Below are 23,640 nucleotides of genomic sequence, written 5' to 3' on the forward strand. Positions count from 1 at the left end.
GACCTCGTTATGGATGGGCTCCTAAGTGCCCCTAGGACTAAGGGCCTAGTATGTTTGCCTCGTAGGGTTCAAGACTTGCTACCTTGGACCTACAAGGTTGCGCGCAATATGTAAGTGGTACATAGCCGGGATCCCCCTTATGTTGAGAGTACTTTCAAGTATATATGTAAAAGAAAATGGTTTTAAAGATCATGAGACATACACATGTTTTTCGGATACATGTTTTCCAAAATCATATTGCATACACCTTATGATTATGTTATGTTTCATGTTATGCTCTTGATTATGATATGCCATGATAAGGTATGATTATGTTATGTTCATGCTATACCTTATAGACATGTTTCGGCCATGGATTTGTTGATGCTTGATATATAGATTTCGGCCATAGATATGATGATGCCTTGATGTACATGTTTCGGCCATAGTATGATGCTTTGATATACATGTTTCGGCCATGCTTTGATATACCATAATACTTGTTTGTTATGCCATGTCTAGCTATGTTTTATGCAATGCACTATGTATATGTTTCGGCCATGGTGATGCTTGATATGCTATGACTAGTTGTGATTATATTATGATGCATGATATTCTTGAATAGAATGCTATGTTATGCCATAATTAGTTGAGATTATGACTCGTTGATGCATTTTTGATTATGTGCTGATTGTTTGTTTTAGTGAGTAGGAAAGGAACTTACTGAGCCATGAGTGCTCATAGCTTACTTTCCTTGTACCACAGATAAAGGAAAAAGCTGGATGAGTTAGAGGAGCAGCAGAAGGGGCAACGAAGATGTGTGTGGCAGTGGCTAGGCAACCAAATAAATAAGAACCTGCTTAAAGTTTCTTTAAAGAACTATGCATTGGTATTTTATGACTTGTGATACTTAAACATGTGTGGCTTGACATTATGGTTCCACTGGATTTGATGTTATGATTTTGATGCCATGTGATAGTATAGTTCAAAAGAAATTTAAAAGAAAAGTTTTATTAAAACTATGAAAATTATTTTAAGTCTTCCGCTGTTTTAAAAAGAAAAAATTTATACGTAGAGTATCGTAGCCCCGTCCATTAGGGTAGCAGGGAGGGCGGGCGTTACAGGTTGGTATCAGAGCCAAGTTTATTGCCAGCTCACTACACACACATCAAGCCTCCTACCTGCCGCTCCAAGTAAGAATGTTTATGTTAAATTTATTTGTTATATGCTTATGTTTAATTTTCTTGTTATATGTTTATGCTTAATTTTATATGCTCATGCTTATTTTCTTGTGTTATATTATTTTCTTGATTTATTCTTTGAATTTCTTATATTGTTTATGCTTAAATTTCTTGTTATATGCTTATGCTTAGTTGCATGTTATATGACTTATGCTTTATTTTCCTTTCTTATATTGCCTATGCTTTATTTTCCTTGCTATATTGCTTATGCTTTATTTCCTTATGTTATATTGTTGTCACTCTATTCTTTACATTTCTTTATGTTGTTTATGCTTTAGCTTCATGTTTTACTTGCTTATGTTTGATGCTTTATTCTATGCTTTTAGTTATAATTTAGATTAGGATTTCATATTGGTAGGTTAGGAATAATACCAGAACAAATAGATAGAAACAAAACAGTAAGTTAGATTGGCTAAAACGATAACCACTTACACTAGTCTAATTGTCCTTATTTAGATAAACATGGTTAGGACACGCAATGCCCGAACCGAGAGGAAACAGTGGAATAACACAAAAGGTGGTCCGGCCAATATGCAAACCAAGTACCCTCAGTGTGCCTCATGTGGAAAGATGCATTCTGGAGTATGTCTTCTGAGCACCAAAAAGTGCTACAACTGCGGAAGGGAAGGTCATTTGGCAAGAAATTGCCCTACTCAGTCTCAGGCACTACCTTCGCAGAACTTTCAGAACAGGAGTGCCCCCGCACAGGTTCACCAGATGCATACCGCCATAGAAGGGACTTCAATCAGCCAAGGAAGATTGGAGGCCCCTCCTACTATGACCGATGCCAGAGTCTACTCTCTTACCAAGGAGGACGTGGCGAATGCCTCTACCGTTGTCACAGGTCAGCTACTTGTTTACAATCAGTATGCTGTAGTATCATTTGATACTAGGGCAACACACTCGTTCGTTTCAATACCTTTTATGAAGAAGCTAGATATACCACTCCGAACTCTAGAGGACACGTTCTTAACAACCTTACCATCCGGGGAGATTATGCCATCGGACCATATGCTGCAAGCAGTACTCATTCGGATCGCAAACAAAGAACTCTACTGCAATCTGATAGTACTTGATATGCAGGATTATGACATAATTTTGGGCATGGATTTCCTTAGCAAGTACGGCGCTTCAATCGAGTGCCGCAAAAGAAAAGTGATTTTTCGACCCGAAAATGAACCAGAGTTTGAATTTTATGGGGAATCAAAAGGAACGGAGAAGTTATTGTCATCTATTAAAGCATAAAGGATGTTAGATAAAGGATGTATGGGGTTTCTAGCGCACGTGGTTGACACCAATCAAGTCAAAGACCCGAAGTTAGAAGATGTCAGAGTAGTGTGCAACTATCCAAAATTATTTCCTGATGAACTACCAGGGTTGGCCCCTGATAGAGAGATAGAATTCGTAATCGAATTGATTCCTGGTACTCAGCCGATTTCAAAAGCACCTTATCGTATGGCTCCGGCTGAATTAAAGGAACTTCAGGAACAGTTATCCGAATTACTCGACAAGGGACTTATTCGTCCTAGTCACTCTCCATGGGGAGCTCCAGTGCTATTCGTAAAGAAGAAGGATGGGTCTATGCGAATGTGTATAGACTACCAAGCGCTGAATAATGTGACGATCAAGAATCGGTACCCACTCCCACGGATCGATGATCTGTTCGATCAACTGAAGGGTGCGACCGTTTTCTCAAAAATAGATCTACGATCCGGTTATCATCAAGTGAAGGTGAAACCAGATGATATACCGAAAATAGCATTTCGAACTCGGTATGGACATTATGAGTTCATAGTTATGCCTTTCGGAGTAACCAACGCTCCTGCAGTATTTATAGACCTGATGAATCGATTATTTACGGCATATCTTGATAAATTTGTAATTGTCTTCATTGATGATATACTTATCTACTCAAGAACCCCAGAAGAACATGCTGAACACCTGAATACTGTACTACAGATCCTTCAAGAGAAACAACTATATGCAAAATTCTCCAAATGCGAGTTTTGGCTTGACCGGGTAATATTTCTAGGTCATGTCATCTCCAAAGATGGAGTTATGGTGGATCCAAGTAAAATCGAAGCTGTAAATAACTGGAACCGACCAAAGAATGCCAGCGAAGTCAGGAGTTTTCTCAGACTAGCAGGTTATTACAGGAAATTTGTAGAGAATTTTTCTAAAATCGCAACCCCTATGACAACCCTCACCAAGAAAAATATAAAGTATGAATGGGCAGAAGCTTGCGAGAAGAGTTTCGCGGAATTAAAAAGGAGACTGACCAGTGCTCCGATTCTTACTCTTCAGGAAACCAACAAAGGCTTCGATATGTACAGCGATGCTTCCATCACAGGACTTGGAGCTGTACTCATGCAAGATGGCAAAGTCATTGCCTACGCTTCAAGACAACTTAAAGAGCATGAGAAGAATTATCCCATTCATGACTTAGAACTAGCAGCCGTGGTCTTCGCTCTCAAAATATGGAGACATTGTTTATATGGAGCTCAGTGTAAGATTTATACCGACCATCAGAGTCTGAAATATTTCTTCACACAAAAAGACCTAAATATGAGGCAACGCCGATGGCTCGAGTTAGTAAAAGATTACGACTGCGAGATTCTTTATCACCCAGGAAAGGCGAACAAAGTGGCCGATGCACTCAGCCGAAAGTTTAGTGCCACCTGATGCAACTATTTTAAAGTTCGAGGACGAACTTTTTATGAGGTACGGGGTACTGTAATACCCACTAAGCTTGTAAGATAAATATATGAATGTGGGATTTTGCCTTAGAAAAATAATAGGAAGTGAGTTGAAGCAAAAAGAAATAAAATGAAATAAAAAGAAGTGAAGGTCAAGGATTGAACCTTGAACCTCTTATATTATATTTCATAGAATTAATGGGTAATAACCAGTTGGGATAGGAATAATATGTTGATAGCAAAGGAGGGAAACTCATGATAAAGGTAAGAGTAAAAGCTAGCCAAAAGGAAACAAGTAAAAAGCAAGAGAAAGGCAATTTGCCTTCCTCTCCCTCTTCCTCTTTGATTTTGCCGAAAATAAAAGAGGTTAATTAAGGGGATTCATTCCCCCTTATTTCACCATGAATGATGAGTATAAATAAATAAATAAAAATAAAAATAAAATAGAAAAAAAAAGGCTAAGGGAGAAGGAAAGCAAAAACTAAGTTTGCTACCTCTTCCCCCTTAACATAAAAGAGAATATGTAAAGGGAAAATTCTATTTTCTCTCATTTTTTCTGATTCTCTCCTCTCCCTCACCGAAACCTCAGTTCCCCCTCTCCTCCATCTTCAGCCCCAAGCCAAGGTTTTCCCTAAGAAAGCCTAAGATACAAGGAGGACTTAGCAAAGGAACTAGAAGAAGAGACTACTTCTTCTTCACCATACCTTAGATCCACAAGAGAAAAGGATGTAAGCTTCCCCTCACCTGTGGTACAAGGATTTTATGTGCTTTTCGGATTTTATGAAGATTTTAAAACCTAGAAACCAGTTTGAGAAAATTCGGCCAAGAAGAGCTTTCAAAATCTAATGGTGTTTAAACTAGTCTTCACTACATGATAGATTTTTCTATGCTATGTAAAGGGGTTCTTCTTCATGCTTTTATACCTATATGATGCTTGATCAGAGGAGTACTGAACCCTAGAATTTCGGCCAAAAATATTCTTAAGAGGCTAGGGAAATTTATTGTTTTACCCAACTAGTACAAGGTTCTCCCTATGAAATATTAAGGATCATGTATTAGTTTTTCTTCCTTAGAAGATATTTGAAACTAAAAGAAAACCCACTCATATGATTCGGTCAAGAAAGGGTTTAGGGTTAGGAAGACCTTTAAATTTAAATAACCATGCTCATGTGATAGAATACAAAGATCTTAAAGGACTTGTATACTTGAATATTGCTAGAATTTCATGAACTCCTTCTTAGGGTTTTTCGGCCATGATGAGATGGATAGCTTAGAAAAGCTTAAACAAAATTTTAATATGCTCAAGACCTCTGTGCTATTTATATATGAAAGTTGTTTAATGCCCTCATGCTTAATTAGGGTGTAGAAAAATTAGTTGCATGACATATAATATGTGTGACCACAAGGGGTCCTAGCTTATTCATGAACCAATTTGTATATATGTTTCTTAGTAACTTTTTCCATGAAACTTACATAGGTTTTCATGCTTTAGGCCACTTAAAAACCTAGCTAAGGAATGGTAGGTTTCGGCCATGAGAAAAAAATAAAAGAAAAAGAGAAAAAGAAACCTAGAAAGCCTAAGACACAATTCATATGTATACTCATTATGCTTGTCCTTATACATGCTATGAAACTTGTATAAATTCTCATGCTTTTAGGCTATTTGAAGCAAGTTTATATTCGGTGAGTTTCGGCCAAGTAGGGTTTAAAATACCTAGAGGCCTTAGAAATGAAACCAAATGTGTTAAAAGTACTTCTTATGAAAATAGGATAATGTGTTGATTGTTTCACATGCTTGTATAATTTTTCCATGACCTAAATGAACCCTTGAATGTTTCGGTCATGAAGGAATAGATGCCCTAGAAACCCTAGGACTTAAATTAAAAATGCTCATGCCACTCTACATGAAATATGATAAGTAGAAAGCCAAGGTTCAATTGCTATATGTTGTTTTATGACCTAAAATGATGCTAGGGTATGTTTCGGCCATAACTATTGGATGATGCCTTGTATGAATTTATACATAATGTTAGTCTAAGTTCACATGCTTGTATGCTTGTTTGTAGCCTTAATGAGAACTTGTTAAATTTCGGCCATGACATATGTTAAGGGCTTAAAGAACTTAGGAACTAATTCAAATGTGTCAAATGTGTTTACCTTGTTCCTTGGTAAAAATGTTATAAATATGATTTAAAGTTGTCCATACTTTTATGTCATATGGAACCTTGTTTCACACCTTAAGGTTTCGGCCATATGAAATTAGGGACTTGAGGAACTTAGAAACTAAGTTAATCATGTTTATAATGCTTCCTATGAAAATGTTATGATGATAATTTAGGTGCCACATGCTTGGATGTTGTGTTTAACCTAAATTGAGCTCTAAAGGGTTTCGGCCACAAGGGTTTAGGAAGCTTAAAACCAAGATAAATATGATACCATGTTTCCTATGATAGGATAATCACAAGATACACCCTTATGCTTAAAATGTATGCTTGTGATTTATGACTCATGATATGATATGCATGCTTTTATGATATGATATGCTTTGTGCTTAAAATATGCATGCTTATGTTATGAAATGTGGTTGAATTATGCATGCTTTGATGCCATGTTTAGTGCTTAAAATATGCATGCTTTCATGATATGCTATGTGGTTAAATCATGCATGCTTGATGATATGCTTTATGCTTAAGATATGCATGTTTTTATGATCTATGCCTAAGTGATGCATATTGTTATGACATGATGTATGCCTAAGTGATGCATGCCTTTATGATGAGATGTATGCCTAAGTGATGCATACCTTTATGACATGATGTATGCCTAAGTGATGCATACCTTTATGATATGATGTATGCCTAAGTGATGCATACTTTTATGACATGATGTATGCCTAAGTGATGCATACTTTACGATATGATGTGTGCCTAAGTGATGCATGCTTTTATGATACATGATATGTATGACATGTACTTTACTTTATATGTGAGTGGCTTGTACCAAGGGTGGGCTCCATAAGCGCCCCGGGGACTAAGGACCTCGTTATGGATGGGCTCCTAAGTGCCCCTAGGACTAAGGGCCTAGTATGTTTGCCTCGTAGGGTTCAAGACTTGCTACCTTGGACCTACAAGGTTGCGCGCAATATGTAAGTGGTACATAGCCGGGATCCCCCTTATGTTGAGAGTACTTTCAAGTATATATGTAAAAGAAAATGGTTTTAAAGATCATGAGACATACACATGTTTTTCGGATACATGTTTTCCAAAATCATATTGCATACACCTTATGATTATGCTATGTTTCATGTTATGCTCTTGATTATGATATGCCATGATAAGGTATGATTATGTTATGTTCATGCTATACCTTATAGACATGTTTCGGCCATGGATTTGTTGATGCTTGATATATAGATTTCGGCCATAGATATGATGATGCCTTGATGTACATGTTTCGGTCATAGTATGATGCTTTGATATACATGTTTCGGCCATGCTTTGATATACCATAATACTTGTTTGTTATGCCATGTCTAGCTATGTTTTATGCAATGCACTATGTATATGTTTCGGCCATGGTGATGCTTGATATGCTATGACTAGTTGTGATTATATTATGATGCATGATATTCTTGAATAGAATGCTATGTTATGCCATAATTAGTTGAGATTATGACTCGTTGATGCATTTTTGATTATGTGCTGATTGTTTGTTTTAGTGAGTAGGAAAGGAACTTACTGAGCCATGAGTGCTCATAGCTTACTTTCCTTGTACCACAGATAAAGGAAAAAGCTGGATGAGTTAGAGGAGCAGCAGGAGGGGCAACGAAGATGTGTGTGGCAGTGGCTAGGCAACCAAATAAATAAGAACCTGCTTAAAGTTTCTTTAAAGAACTATGCATTGGTATTTTATGACTTGTGATACCTAAATATGTGTGACTTGACATTATGGTTCCACTGGATTTGATGTTATGATTTTGATGCCATGTGATAGTATAGTTCAAAAGAAATTTAAAAGAAAAGTTTTATTAAAACTATGAAAATTATTTTAAGTCTTCCGCTGTTTTAAAAAGAAAAAATTTATACGTAGAGTATCGTAGCCCCGTCCATTAGGGTAGCAGGGAGGGCGGGCGTTACAGGTTGGTATCAGAGCCAAGTTTATTGCCAGCTCACTACACACACATCAAGCCTCCTACCTGCCGCTCCAAGTAAGAATGTTTATGTTAAATTTATTTGTTATATGCTTATGTTTAATTTTCTTGTTATATGTTTATGCTTAATTTTATATGCTCATGCTTATTTTCTTGTGTTATATTATTTTCTTGATTTATTCTTTGAATTTCTTATATTGTTTATGCTTAAATTTCTTGTTATATGCTTATGCTTAGTTGCATGTTATATGACTTATGCTTTATTTTCCTTTCTTATATTGCCTATGCTTTATTTTCCTTGCTATATTGCTTATGCTTTATTTCCTTATGTTATATTGTTGTCACTCTATTCTTTACATTTCTTTATGTTGTTTATGCTTTAGCTTCATGTTTTACTTGCTTATGTTTGATGCTTTATTCTATGCTTTTAGTTATAATTTAGATTAGGATTTCATATTGGTAGGTTAGGAATAATACCAGAACAAATAGATAGAAACAAAACAGTAAGTTAGATTGGCTAAAACGATAACCACTTACACTAGTCTAATTGTCCTTATTTAGATAAACATGGTTAGGACACGCAATGCCCGAACCGAGAGGAAACAGTGGAATAACACAAAAGGTGGTCCGGCCAATATGCAAACCAAGTACCCTCAGTGTGCCTCATGTGGAAAGATGCATTCTGGAGTATGTCTTCTGAGCACCAAAAAGTGCTACAACTGCGGAAGGGAAGGTCATTTGGCAAGAAATTGCCCTACTCAGTCTCAGGCACTACCTTCGCAGAACTTTCAGAACAGGAGTGCCCCCGCACAGGTTCACCAGATGCATACCGCCATAGAAGGGACTTCAATCAGCCAAGGAAGATTGGAGGCCCCTCCTACTATGACCGATGCCAGAGTCTACTCTCTTACCAAGGAGGACGTGGCGAATGCCTCTACCGTTGTCACAGGTCAGCTACTTGTTTACAATCAGTATGATGTAGTATCATTTGATACTAGGGCAACACACTCGTTCGTTTCAATACCTTTTATGAAGAAGCTAGATATACCACTCCGAACTCTAGAGGACACGTTCTTAACAACCTTACCATCCGGGGAGATTATGCCATCGGACCATATGCTGCAAGCAGTACTCATTCGGATCGCAAACAAAGAACTCTACTGCAATCTGATAGTACTTGATATGCAGGATTATGACATAATTTTGGGCATGGATTTCCTTAGCAAGTACGGCGCTTCAATCGAGTGCCGCAAAAGAAAAGTGATTTTTCGACCCGAAAATGAACCAGAGTTTGAATTTTATGGGGAATCAAAAGGAACGGAGAAGTTATTGTCATCTATTAAAGCATAAAGGATGTTAGATAAAGGATGTATGGGGTTTCTAGCGCACGTGGTTGACACCAATCAAGTCAAAGACCCGAAGTTAGAAGATGTCAGAGTAGTGTGCAACTATCCAAAATTATTTCCTGATGAACTACCAGGGTTGGCCCCTGATAGAGAGATAGAATTCGTAATCGAATTGATTCCTGGTACTCAGCCGATTTCAAAAGCACCTTATCGTATGGCTCCGGCTGAATTAAAGGAACTTCAGGAACAGTTATCCGAATTACTCGACAAGGGACTTATTCGTCCTAGTCACTCTCCATGGGGAGCTCCAGTGCTATTCGTAAAGAAGAAGGATGGGTCTATGCGAATGTGTATAGACTACCAAGCGCTGAATAATGTGACGATCAAGAATCGGTACCCACTCCCACGGATCGATGATCTGTTCGATCAACTGAAGGGTGCGACCGTTTTCTCAAAAATAGATCTACGATCCGGTTATCATCAAGTGAAGGTGAAACCAGATGATATACCGAAAATAGCATTTCGAACTCGGTATGGACATTATGAGTTCATAGTTATGCCTTTCGGAGTAACCAACGCTCCTGCAGTATTTATAGACCTGATGAATCGATTATTTATGGCATATCTTGATAAATTTGTAATTGTCTTCATTTATGATATACTTATCTACTCAAGAACCCCAGAAGAACATGCTGAACACCTGAATACTGTACTACAGATCCTTCAAGAGAAACAACTATATGCAAAATTCTCCAAATGCGAGTTTTGGCTTGACCGGGTAATATTTCTAGGTCATGTCATCTCCAAAGATGGAGTTATGGTGGATCCAAGTAAAATCGAAGCTGTAAATAACTGGAACCGACCAAAGAATGCCAGCGAAGTCAGGAGTTTTCTCAGACTAGCAGGTTATTACAGGAAATTTGTAGAGAATTTTTCTAAAATCGCAACCCCTATGACAACCCTCACCAAGAAAAATATAAAGTATGAATGGGCAGAAGCTTGCGAGAAGAGTTTCGCGGAATTAAAAAGGAGACTGACCAGTGCTCCGATTCTTACTCTTCCGGAAACCAACAAAGGCTTCGATATGTACAGCGATGCTTCCATCACAGGACTTGGAGCTGTACTCATGCAAGATGGCAAAGTCATTGCCTACGCTTCAAGACAACTTAAAGAGCATGAGAAGAATTATCCCATTCATGACTTAGAACTAGCAGCCGTGGTCTTCGCTCTCAAAATATGGAGACATTATTTATATGGAGCTCAGTGTAAGATTTATACCGACCATCAGAGTCTGAAATATTTCTTCACACAAAAAGACCTAAATATGAGGCAACGCCGATGGCTCGAGTTAGTAAAAGATTACGACTGCGAGATTCTTTATCACCCAGGAAAGGCGAACAAAGTGGCCGATGCACTCAGCCGAAAGTTCAGTGCCACCTGATGCAACTATTTTAAAGTTCGAGGACGAACTTTTTATGAGGTACGGGGTACTGTAATACCCACTAAGCTTGTAAGATAAATATATGAATGTGGGATTTTGCCTTAGAAAAATAATAGGAAGTGAGTTGAAGCAAAAAGAAATAAAAAGAAGTGAAGGTCAAGGATTGAACCTTGAACCTCTTATATTATATTTCATAGAATTAATGGGTAATAACCAGTTGGGATAGGAATAATATGTTGATAGCAAAGGAGGGAAACTCATGATAAAGGTAAGAGTAAAAGCTAGCCAAAAGGAAACAAGTAAAAAGCAAGAGAAAGGCAATTTGCCTTCCTCTCCCTCTTCCTCTTTGATTTTGCCGAAAATAAAAGAGGTTAATTAAGGGGATTCATTCCCCCTTATTTCACCATGAATGATGAGGATAAATAAATAAATAAAAATAAAAATAAAATAGAAAAAAAAAAGCTAAGGGAGAAGGAAAGCAAAAACTAAGTTTGCTACCTCTTCCCCCTTAACATAAAAGAGAATATGTAAAGGGAAAATTCTATTTTCTCTCATTTTTTCTCATTCTCTCCTCTCCCTCACCGAAACCTCAGTTCCCCATCTCCTCCATCTTCGGCCCCAAGCCAAGGTTTTCCCTAAGAAAGCCTAAGATACAAGGAGGACTTAGCAAAGGAATCAAGGGAAAGGAACTAGAAGAAGAGACTACTTCTTCTTCCCCATACCTTAGATCCACAAGCGAAAAGGATGTAAGCTTCCCCTCACCTGTGGTACAAGGCTTTTATGTGCTTTTCGAATTTTATGAAGATTTTAAAACCTAGAAACAAGTTTGAGAAAATTCGGCCAAGAAGAGCTTTCAAAATCTAATGGTGTTTAAACTAGTCTTCACTACATGATAGATTTTTCTATGCTATGTAAAGGGGTTCTTCTTCATGCTTTTATACCTATATGATGCTTGATCAGAGGAGTACTGAACCCTAGAATTTCGGCCAAAAATATTCTTAAGAGGCTAGGGAAATTTATTGTTTTACCCAACTAGTACAAGGTTCTCCCTATAAAATATTAAGGATCATGTATTAGTTTTTCTTCCTTAGAAGATATTTGAAACTAAAAGAAAACCCACTCATATGATTCGGTCAAGAAAGGGTTTAGGGTTAGGAAGACCTTTAAATTTAAATAACCATGCTCATGTGATAGAATACAAAGATCTTAAAGGATTTGTATGCTTGAATATTGCTAGAATTTCATGAACTCCTTCTTAGGGTTTTTCGGCCATGATGAGATGGATAGCTTAGAAAAGCTTAAACAAAATTTTAATATGCTCAAGACCTCTGTGCTATTTATATATGAAAGTTGTTTAATGCCCTCATGCTTAATTAGGGTGTAGAAAAATTAGTTGCATGACATATAATATGTGTGACCACAAGGGGTCCTAGCTTATTCATGAACCAATTTGTATATATGTTTCTTAGTAACTTTTTCCATGAAACTTACATAGGTTTTTCATGCTTTAGGCCACTTAAAAACCTAGCTAAGGAATGGTAGGTTTCGGCCATGAGAAAAAAATAAAAGAAAAAGAGAAAAAGAAACCTAGAAAGCCTAAGACACAATTCATATGTATACTCATTATGCTTGTCCTTATACATGCTATGAAACTTGTATAAATTCTCATGCTTTTAGGCTATTTGAAGCAAGTTTATATTCGGTGAGTTTCGGCCAAGTAGGGTTTAAAAGACCTAGAGGCCTTAGAAATGAAACCAAATGTGTTAAAAGTACTTCTTATGAAAATAGGATAATGTGTTGATTGTTTCACATGCTTGTATAATTTTTCCATGACCTAAATGAACCCTTGAATGTTTCGGTCATGAAGGAATAGATGCCCTAGAAACCCTAGGACTTAAATTAAATATGCTCATGCCACTGTACATGAAATATGATAAGTAGAAAGCCAAGGTTCAATTGCTATATGTTGTTTTATGACCTAAAATGATGCTAGGGTATGTTTCGGCTATAACTATTGGATGATGCCTTGTATGAATTTATACATAATGTTAGTCTAAGTTCACATGCTTGTATACTTGTTTGTAGCCTTAATGAGAACTTGTTAAATTTCGGCCATGACATATGTTAAGGGCTTAAAGAACTTAGGAACTAATTCAAATGTGTCAAATGTGTTTACCTTGTTCCTTGGTAAAAATGTTATAAATATGATTTAAAGTTGTCCATACTTTTATGTCATATGGAACCTTGTTTCACACCTTATGGTTTCGGCCATATGAAATTAAGGACTTGAGGAACTTAGAAACTAAGTTAATCATGTTTATAATGCTTCCTATGAAAATGTTATGATGATAATTTAGGTGCCTCATGCTTGGATGTTGTGTTTAACCTAAATTGAGCTCTAAAGGGTTTCAGCCACAAGGGTTTAGGAAGCTTAAAACCAAGATAAATATGATACCATGTTTCCTATGATAGGATAATCACAAGATACACCCTTATGCTTAAAATGTATGCTTGTGATTTATGACTTATGATATGATATTCATGCTTTTATGATATGATATGCTTTGTGCTTAAAATATGCATGCTTATGTTATGAAATGTGGTTGAATTATGCATGCTTTGATGCCATGTTTAGTGCTTAAAATATGCATGCTTTCATGATATGCTATGTGGTTAAATCATGCATGCTTGATGATATGCTTTATGCTTAAGATATGCATGTTTTTATGATCTATGCTTAAGTGATGCATATTGTTATGACATGATGTATGCCTAAGTGATGCATGCCTTTATGATGAGATGTATGCCTAAGTGATGCATACCTTTATGACATGATGTATGCCTAAGTGATGCATACCTTTATGATATGATGTATGCCTAAGTGATGCATACTTTTATGACATGATGTATGCCTAAGTGATGCATACTTTTACGATATGATGTGTGCCTAAGTGATGCATGCTTTTATGATACATGATATGTATGACATGTACTTTACTTTATATGTGAGTGGCTTGTACCAAGGGTGGGCTCCATAAGCGCCCCGGGGACTAAGGACCTCGTTATGGATGGGCTCCTAAGTGCCCCTAGGACTAAGGGCCTAGTATGTTTGCCTCGTAGGGTTCAAGACTTGCTACCTTGGACCTACAAGGTTGCGCGCAATATGTAAGTGGTACATAGCCGGGATCCCCCTTATGTTTAGAGTACTTTCAAGTATATATGTAAAATAAAATGGTTTTAAAGATCATGAGACATACACATATTTTTCGGATACATGTTTTCCAAAATTATATTGCATACACCTTATGATTATGCTATGTTTCATGTTATGCTCTTGATTATGATATGCCATGATAAGGTATGATTATGTTATGTTCATGCTATACCTTATAGACATGTTTCAGCCATGGATTTGTTGATGCTTGATATATAGATTTCGGCCATAGATATGATGATGCCTTGATGTACATGTTTCGGCCATAGTATGATGCTTTGATATACATGTTTCGTCCATGCTTTGATATACCATAATACTTGTTTGTTATGCCATGTCTAGATATGTTTTATGCAATGCACTATGTATATGTTTCGGCCATGGTGATGCTTGATATGCTATGACTAGTTGTGATTATATTATGATGCATGATATGCTTGAATAGAATGCTATGTTATGCCATGATTAGTTGAGATTATGACTTGTTGATGCATTCTTGATTATGTGCTGATTGTTGGTTTTAGTGAGTAGGAAAGGAACTTACTGAGCCATGAGTGCTCATAGCTTACTTTCCTTGTACCACAGATAAAGGAAAAAGCTGGATGAGTTAGAGGAGCAGCAGGAGGGGCAACGAAGATGTGTGTGGCAGTGGCTAGGCAACCAAATAAATAAGAACCTGCTTAAAGTTTCTTTAAAGAACTATGCATTGGTATTTTATGACTTGTGATACCTAAACATGTGTGGCTTGACATTATGGTTCCACTGGATTTGATGTTATGATTTTGATGCCATGTGATAGTATAGTTCAAAATAAATTTAAAAGAAAAGTTTTATTAAAACTATGAAAATTATTTTAAGTCTTCCGCTGTTTTAAAAAGAAAAAATTTATACGTAGAGTATCGTAGCCCCGTCCCTTAGGGTAGCAGGGAGGGCGGGCGTTACAATTTTAGTGCCGACATCTATTTTCTATCCTGCTGCTATTGATTTCTGCCCTGACATCTATTTTTTTTCGATTTCGGCGTTGACGTCCTGTCCTACCGATTTCGACGTCGATATTATTTTTTGCCGATTTCAATGCTGATGTTATTTTCTACCAATTTCAGTACCGACGTCCTATGCTGTCAATTTCGGTGCCGACGTTCTTTTCTACCAATTTCTGTGTCGAAGACCTATGTTGCCGATTTCGACACTGACGTCCTTTTCTACTAATTTTGACACTGACACCCTATGCTACTGATTTCTACATTTGATATCCTTTTCTGCCTCAAATTCTTTGTGTGACAATGGGTCGTCCTGACATCAGTTTTTATAGATCATACAAATGTGTATCCTTATAGTTTAGTTATTCTGAGAATTATTCGTTCTGTCATCATGTCTGGTCATGCAAATGCTTTATGAAAATTTGATTCACATATGTTTGAGCAATTTCAACAGTTCCTTGCTTCACAACCCTCTGCCATGTCAGCTTCCTCTCATATATGTTTGTCGTCGTCTGATATTTCAGATATATCTTCATCCTTGTGGATTTTGGACTCTGATGCCTCCCATCATAAGTCATCCAATTTATCATCTTTTGTTTCTTTTTCTTCTAGTTTATCTATATCTATTATGACTACTGATGGTACTTCTATGTCATTAGTAGGTGTTGGTTCAATTGTTACATCTTCTTTATCTCTTACTAATGTTTATTATATTCTGAGTTTTACTTTAAATCTTATTTCGTTAGTCAATTATGTGAGTCTGGATATCTAGTCTCTTTTTCTTCATCCAATTGTTATGTTCAGGACCTGCAATCTCAGAGGCTGATTGGGACAGGCCATAAGCAAGGAGGACTTTATGTTTTAGATCAACTCAAATTACCAGAAGTTATAGTTTCGAGTGTGGATTTATCATCCTTTCATCTGAATCGTTCATCTTCTGATTTTTATTTATGACACCCTCGCTTAGGTCATGTTTTAGCGCCTCGTTTGTAATTTTTAGCCTCTACAAGAGCATTAGGACCTTTAAAAAGTTCTGATATTTTTTATTATAGTGGTTGTAAACTGGCCAAATATTCCGCCTTACCATTTTCTAAAAGTCTTTCTTTTTCTTCTGCTCCATTTGATCTTATCCATTCTGATGTGTAGGGACCCTCTCCTATTCCTACAAAAGAGGGGTCAAGGTATTATGTTTTGTTTATTAATGATTGCACTCGTTACTCTTGAGTCTATCTTATGAAACACGGGTCTGATTATCTTATAATTTTTAAAAACTTTAGAGCTCTTGTGAAAACTCAACATTCTAGTGTCATAAAGTGTTTTCATTGTGATTTGGGGGGTGAATATACTTCGAATCAATTTTCATATTTACTTGCTTCTGATGGTACTATTCATTAAATCTCGTGTACAGATACTCCTGAACAAAATGGTATGGTTAAACGAAAATATAGACATCTTGTTGAAATTGCTCGTTCATTTTTATTGTCTGCCAGAGTTCCTAGTGCCTTTTAGGAGGAAGCAATCCTTACTGTTGCTCATGTCATTAATAGAATTCCAACCTCACACAATTTAGGTTTGTCACTTTTTGAAAAATTGTATGGGTATGCTCCTGTCTATTTCTCTTTGCATGTTTTTAGTTGTACTTGCTTCGTCCTTCGTCCACATGCAGAGCGTAATAAGTTAGCCTCTCGGTCTGCTCTTTGTGTCTTTCTAGTTTATGGTGTTAGTCAAAAAGGATATCGTTGCTTTGATCCCATTAGTCAAAAATTGTATGTCTCTCATCATGTTGTGTTTCTTGACCATATTCCATTCTTTTCTATTCCGGCTAGTTCGCACAATATGACAAAGTCAGATCTGCTTTGCATTGATCCTTTTAATACCGATACTGAGGAAGATTCACCCACAAATCTTACTAGTAGTTCAACTGAATCTGGTACTTTGGTTCCTGAGATATCTGCTCCACATGTTCCTCCTTCTGCCACTACCCAATTATCTCTAAGGTTGCTGATGATCCTTCTCTCCACCATCGTCAATCCACTCGTGTTCATAACTCTACTGAACTACCAGATTTTGCTTACGCTTGTTATTCTCATTCTTTTGCTTCATTTATTGCATCTATTCATTGTCTTTCTGAGCCTGAATCCTATAGAGAAACTGTTTGTAACCCACTTTGGCAGAGTGCTATGGCTGAGGAACTAATTGCTTTGCATCAGAGTTATACATGGGATTTAGTTTCATTACCACCAGGAAAATATATTATTGGTTCTTGTTGGTATATAAGATCAAAACTAAATCTAATAGATCTATTGAATGATACAAAGCTCGTCTTGTTGCTAAAGGTTATTCTCAGGAGTATGACATGGATTATGAAGAAACATTTGCTCTTGTTGCAAAAATGACAACTGTTCGTACTCTAATTGCTGTTGCTTCTGTTTATCGACGGAGAATATCTCAGATGGATATCAAGAATGCATTTCTAAATGGTAATCTTCATGAAGAAGTTTATATGACACCTCCTCTTGGTATTTCACACCAACCTGGTGAAGTTTGCAGACTTCGTAAAGCGTTTTATGGTTTCAAACAAGCACCTCGTGCTTAGTTTGAGAAGTTCTCTACAGTGATTACTTCATTTGATTTTTATCCTAATAATCATAATTCAGCATTATTTGTCAAATGTACGAGTGCAGGTCGTATTCTTTTATCATTATATGTTGATGATATGATTATTACTGGTGATGATTCTAATGGAATTGCTTCCTTGAAGTCCAAGTTGGCTCATTGTTTTGCTATGAAAGACTTAGGTATACTATGCTACTTTCTAGGTATTGAGGTTGCTTATTCCCCGAAAGGTTATCTTTTATCTCAGTCAAAGTATATATCTGATTTGTTTGAGTGTGCTCGTCTTACTGATAATAGAGTTGTCGATACTCCTATTGAGACTAATGCTCAATATTCTCCATCTGATGGCTCACCTTTGCCGGACCATAGTTTGTACATAACTATTGTTGGAAGCTTAGTTTATCTCATCGCGACTCGTTCAGATATTGTGTATGTTGTTCATGTGGTTAGTCAATTTGTCGCTACACCAACTACAGTTCATTGGGCTGCTGTTCTTCGTATTCTCAGGTATCTTCGGGGCACTCAATTTCAAAGCCTTTTATTTCCTTCTACTTCATCTCTTGATCTGCGTGCATACTCTGATGCGGATTGGGCTGGTGATCCTACGAATCATAAATCTACCACTGGCTTCTGCATTTTTCTTGGTGATTCCCTCATTTCTTGGAAGAGTAAAAAGTAAGATGTTATTTCTAGATCTTCCACAGAAGCTGAGTATCGTGCCATGGCCTCAACTACTTGTGAGATAGTTTGGTTGCATTGGTTGCTTGCTGATATGGGTGTCTCTCTTCATCAACCTACTCCGTTATATTATGATAATCATAGTGCTATTCAAATTACACGCAATTCAGTTTTCCATGAGCGGACGAAACATATTGAAATTGATTGTCACTTTACTCGTCACCATTTTCAGATTGGCACCATCACATTGCCTTTTGTTCCTTCAAGCTACAAATTGCTGATATGTTTACCAAGGCACATTCTACTTCATGTTTTTATTTCTTATCTGACAAACTCTCAATGCTTCTAGCTGTAGTATCGTGAATTTAAGGGGGAATGTTAGATTATATATTTATTTGTTTATAGATTTTAGGACAATTTGGACTTTTCCCTTTTTTTATAGAATTTAGGGTTTCTTAACTTAACTATATAAGACCTTATATTCAGTATCAATTTTAATATCTAATAATATAGTTAGTTTTTTCTTCTCTTAATTTCTACAATAGGTAGCGGAGCAAACTTCTCTTGTCAATTTATTCACACACTCGTTGAAGGCATCATCTTTGTTTTTTCATACCAACATATAACGAGCAATATTTGCATGCCTATAATGATATAGGCTAAGCTAGTTCTATTGAGAATACACATTCTACAATATTTTTTGGTCACAGTCTATTATAATAATATTTTAAAAAGTAACCTATAATATTTTTCTATTTTAAGTATTATCAATATAATCCCGCAATTATGTGGCTTGAACCTTGATCCTGCCCTAAAACTAAATAGATGAGTGGCCGGTGAGGAAGTAGGAATGTTAACCAATTCATCATGACCCAAAGGGAGAAGAGGGCGATGAGCTGTCTTCTAGGTTGACTAAGTCATAGAACCCCTAAAAAAAGTCAGGAACACGGAGCCGAGAACCCTAGAAAGTCTCTAGTCAATAATGCTTGCAAGGGTCCTAGAAGACAGATAAAGATAGACGAAACGTTAGAGGGGAATTCGGGTTACCCCAGCCTTCCACTCCAATGCTCAAGTCACTATATAAAATAGATAAATAGTACTATAATGAAATACATAAAGACTGAATGCAAAATCATACCAGGGTCGCAAGAGCGGGTCGGAGATGCCGGCATGATGTCGGAGGCAGCATGAGCTGAAGGACGGCGCGGAACTGGAAGACAGCACGAAGCCAGAGCAACAGAGCTATAGTGGAGGAGATGTATCCAGAGAGGGGCGCAGAGCCAGAGGCAGCATGAAGCCGAAGGACGGCACAGAGCCAGAGGCATTCAATCGGAACCACAACTACATGTAGGCCAGCACACTATAGCAACCTGTAGGTCTGAATAAAGCAGTAGCTTGAAGGATGAAAATAGTGGCACGCAGACCGAAACACGACAGTGGCACGAAGGTCAAAAATAGTGACACGTAGGCTAGAACATAACAGTGGTGCGAAGGCCAGAATATTGCTACAGCACGCAAGCTGAAATACAGTAGTGGTTCAAAGGCCGAAAACAACGGCACATAGGCCAGGACATGACAGTGGCGCGAAGGCCAGAAACAATGGCACGCATGTCGGAACACAATAGCAGTGCGAAGGTAGGAATACAGTCGTGGCTTGCAGGTTGGAATACAGTCATGGCTTGCAGGTTGGAATATAGCAACGACTCACAAGCCAAAATACAACAGCAACTCATAAGTTGGAACATAACAATGGCTCAAAAGTCAGAACACAGAACTAGATCGACCATGACAACGTACGACAGCAGCGGCTCTGGGCCAGAGATGGTCAGATCTGTGTCAGAAACACAACGGGTTTGCAGTAGCTAGATCTCTATTGGGGGCAGCGACAGCCACCAGATGCCGGATAAGCGTGTAGCACCTCAAGGGTGCACGAAAGCACCGGTCCGGGGGTTGGATAGGCAACAGCACCAGCCGAAGAGGCAACAAAGGCTACTCAAAGACTCGATCTAGGGTTTTGATCAGAAATCAACCGGATTGGGAGACAAGGGTGCTAGCAAGTCAGATCCGGTGATGGGAGTGTCGACTGATCATATCTGGTGGCGGGGGCACCGACAACGATGCTAGCGGATAGGGGCTACTCGCCAGGGCTATGGAGTAATGCTAGCGGTTGTTACCAAAGGCCGCGGGAAGTGGCCGGTGTGTAGAGGGAAAGGGAGGTGCCGTTAGAGGGTGATGTCGAGCGAACTGGGTGGACAAAGAAGAGATAGGCCGACAACGAGGGTTGCAGGATCGACTAGTAGAGAACTCCGATGCAATGACTTAGAGAGGGGGAGATGGTGTGGGTGGGACACGCAATCGGTGAAGGCGCGGTCGACAGAGGTGGCTCACAGTTAGTGGAAGCACGGGTCACAGGGATGGAAGCACTACTTGCATGAAGGAGATGCGGAAAAGAGGTACTAGCGGCCCCGCCTTCGCTGGTTGTATCTCCCACCCACGCCATCTCCCCATCTTTAAGTCATTAATCCAAAGCTCTCCCCTGGTCGATCCTGCAGCCCTCGTTGTCAGTCAGGCTAATGTCATCAAGCCACCGCCGACCTATCTCTTCTTTGTCCACCCAATTCGCTCGATGTCACCCTCCGACAACACCTCCCTTTCCCTCTGCACACCGGTCACCTCCGTCGCTCCACAGCCTCGGTGAGCAACCCCCAGCTGCCAGCGTCGTTGTCGGCACCCCGTCACCAGATCTAACAGGCTGACACTCCCATCACCGAATTTGATTTGTCAGCATCCTTGTCTTCCGATCTGGTTGATATCGAGTCGAAACCTTAGATCGGGTCTTCGAGTCACCTTCGTTGCCTCTCTAACTGTCTCTATTGCCTATCCAACCCTCGGACCATCGCTGTCGAGCACCCCTGCAGTGCTCCACTCTGATCCGGCATCCGACGGTTGTCGCTGCCCCCTATAGAATCTAGCTACTACCGCCATAAACCCACTGTGTTTCTAGCGTAGATCTGACCGTCTCCGATGCAGAGCCGCTGCTGCCATACATTGCCACGATAGATCTAGATCTGTGTTCCGACCTTTGAGCCATTGTTATGTTCTGTCCTGCAAGCCGTTGTTATATTTTGTTAGGACTCATGCGGCTGGCAAGAGGGGTGAATTGCTTGTAAATTAAAAATTGACCTTTCTCAATCTTTCAAACAAGATTAGTAGCAAAATTAACTAAATCAATTTAACAACTAATAAAATAAAGAGACAAAGAAAGTTATTTGGTCACAACCTAGGTGGTTATTAATCTAAGGTAAAAGTAAGCACTAAAAATCTCTTTCGATGAAGATGGAGAAGTCTCTTACACTCGTTGAATGCTCAAAAAGTTACAAGGAAATGAATACTTGAGTTGTTGAATATTTCCTAGGTCTAGGGTCTTTTTATAGCTCTTGGAAAATTTTATCAGAGGTTCGAAGGTGCCTCCAGCAAGGTGGACGGTGCCTCCAGCGAAGCAAGCAAAGATAAGGTTTTATCTTCACTAACGGTTAATTTTGCCCAATTTAAGGTGTCTTCAAAGGGTTGAAGGCGCCTTCCCATAAAAAGGCGCAGAGGCGCCTCCAACCACATTGAGGGCACCTCCAACAGCTCCGTAGCTCCCCGTTGGCTCTTCCGCTATGCCGATCACCTAGGTGATTTTGTCCATCTGGAATTAGGATCACCTGGACCCATCTTTCGCCCTTCTCCTCAAGCAAGCTTTCGCTCCAACTTCTCGTCCCTTAAAAATGCTGCTAGCTCCCTTCTCGTCCTCCAGCGTACTCTTCCGGAACACCTCATATCTCAGACGCATTGAACCCGTCGACTCTCTCTCGTGTTGTCCTTCTCGCTAGCTGTGATTTTTGCTCGACTTACTGTGCTCCTAATTTCCTGTACACTTCGATACAAGACATCAAATATACACAGGACGTAACTTAACTCGGTTGACCATATCAAAACTACCTTAGAGTATTAATAATCTCTCCCTTTTTGATATGCATCAACCCAGGTTAAAGTTAGAGAAAAAACATAAAGTTAATAAAGTCATAGTAAAAATCATAGTTAATATAACCTTCCCTAGACTTAAGCTCTCAACTCTCATTCTCCCCTCTTGATTACATCAAAAATAAAGTTGGGAAAGGCAAAGTTGGATAGAGAATTTGAAACTTTTCAAAGAGTTTGAAAATTTACAAGTGTTTTAGCACAAACAAATCATATTGCACAAAAATATAGTTTTTGCAAGTTTAAATTTTTAAAATTCATTTTCATTAAAATAAATCCTCAAATATTTTGTAAGTATTGATAACAGAATGTATAGTTAAGGAAAAATTAAAATTTTCAAAAATAAGGTTTTTAGATTTAAAAATAAAGTTTTCAATAAATAATCCATAGAGAGTTTGTTATTTATTAAAAATTTACAAAAATATATTTTCTAACAGAAATTCAGTGATTCTATCAGTAAAAAAATTGGATAAGAATTTTTGTAAAATACCATAAAATAGGCGAATATTAATAAGGGAATTTTTCGGAATTTTTGGAAATTTTTCGGGAATTTTTCGGAGCTCGTACGGACGAGTTGACAGGGATAAAGACGGGGTCCGGAAAAGCATGATTAGGCTACCCCATTTAAATGAGGAAAAGTTGAATTTCTTAATTCCTTTTCTTTATTTATTTTTCCTTTTTCTTTATTTTCTTTCTGCCGTTTTCCTCTTCCCCTGCCCGAGCCCTCGCCGCGCGCCCGACTCCTCCGAGCCCTAACCGCCGGCCACGGCGGTTTCCTTCTTCCCCGAGTGCACAAAGCCATGCTGACATTTCTTCCTCTTCTTCCTCTTCTCTCCCGAGCTTTATTCCGCACGAAATTGGGTCTGCAGCGCCGCCAGCCGACTGTCACGAGAGCATCGCCGGCTTCTTCTCTCGGCCTTGTACCAGGCAACCACCCGACGCCTTCTTCTCTTCTCTGTGCCGAGGTCTTTACCTCTGCCCGTCGCCCTTCGCCCTTACTGTGGAGATCTCAGTCGCCTCTTTGTTGGAGCATATCAAAGGGTGGTGCCGCATCAGTCGGCTGCCTCCCGTGCCTGGCATAGTCTGTGGATTCTTCTTGTTGTCGATCATTGAAGAAGGATGCACTGTTTTATTCTTTCTTGAAGTTGTGGGGGTCTCGGAGTAAGGTAGGATCGAGGTATATTCTTTGATTTGTAATCGTCACTGCTTGATCTCTTCTTTTGATCCTAACCAGTGAGGATTTGTTGGAAGTGATCTTGGTTCTAGTGGTGTTTCT

This window comes from Zingiber officinale, chromosome 4B, assembly GCF_018446385.1.
Source record: "Zingiber officinale cultivar Zhangliang chromosome 4B, Zo_v1.1, whole genome shotgun sequence".
Lineage (NCBI taxonomy): Eukaryota > Viridiplantae > Streptophyta > Magnoliopsida > Zingiberales > Zingiberaceae > Zingiber > Zingiber officinale.